This window comes from Acomys minous (assembly GCF_964271855.1).
Source record: "Acomys minous genome assembly, chromosome: 4".
Taxonomy (NCBI): Eukaryota; Metazoa; Chordata; class Mammalia; order Rodentia; family Muridae; genus Acomys; species Acomys minous.
In genome coordinates this window covers 33628805-33629879 of record NC_140486.1, presented here as the reverse complement: position 1 = coordinate 33629879, position 1075 = coordinate 33628805, and the positions used below count along the sequence as shown (strand labels likewise).

Below are 1075 nucleotides of genomic sequence, written 5' to 3'. Positions count from 1 at the left end.
ATACCGCTCTTTAGGGAACCCCAATTCAATGCCTAGCACCCACACTTAGTGACTCATCATGGCTCCAGAAGATCCAAAACCCCATTTGGGCTTTGCAAGTACCTGCACTCCTATGTACAAACCCACCCATACACACGTAATTAAAAATAAAATCTATTAAATACAAATATATGTATGTATATTAGCAAACTGGTTTTGTTCTTACCAGAATTTCAGATATTCAATCAATAGACAGAAAACAGATTAGGGACTATCTGGGGGTGAGGGTTACAGAGAAGAAAGGGTGACAGAGGGGAATAGACCAGGGTCACAATAGGTACAAAGATTCAAGTCCAACTCATACACTAAAGTAAGTACATTTTACTATACACAAATTACATTTCAATAAAAATTGATTCTAGAGTCACAAGGAGCTGCTGGAACCCTTTCTAAATATTTTATTTTTTATCTAAAATGTGTTTATTGGGGTGTTTTGTCTTTCATCTTGAATCAGGCACTTGCAGTGTTGCTTCCTCCTGCAGAAGCACCCGTCAGCCTTGCTTTTCCTCTTGTAGGCTGACAGAGAACAGTGGAGCAGCCAACACACAAGACTACCGTTCTTGCATGGCTAAAGACCGCAGTGATTTTTATAGCATCCTGGGCATTTCACATCCATAAAGTAGGAATTGGGGCTCTGCACCAGGCACTTTTTCTTGTGTTTCCTCTTCTCTTTTGGAGAGGGATGAAGGAAATCCTTTGCAAGAGGCATATTCTCGTACGTAGGGAGGTCAGCACTGCCAGAAAGGCTAAATCTTTTATTTTAATATAAGAGAAAATAGTTAAGCCAATACCCCATGAGTCATTAACAGTGGAATGGGATATTTTCCCCTCCAAACAAACACAACAAATATCAGCTTTAAGTGTGGCTGACAGCCTGGCCTGTTACTCCCAACTACTATCTGAGAAGTTTGAGGATTGGGCCGGAGGAGCTGCAGGCCGCCAACTCCTCCCACTCCAGGCTGCACTGCACAGTCCTGTGTCTGAGCTGGGTACACTCGCTGGTGTCTATCAAAGCTGCTTAATTGCAAGATGTGCC

The 1075-nt window shown here is 42.4% G+C and overlaps 1 pseudogene across 1 annotated transcript; it reads right to left on the bottom strand.

Annotated features, from left to right (window-relative positions):
* Positions 1 to 448: 448 nt before the first annotated feature.
* Positions 449 to 748, bottom strand: LOC311595816 (small ribosomal subunit protein eS27-like; annotated as a pseudogene). The gene has a single exon. The product of its transcript is annotated as a small ribosomal subunit protein eS27-like (transcript).
* Positions 749 to 1075: the final 327 nt, after the last annotated feature.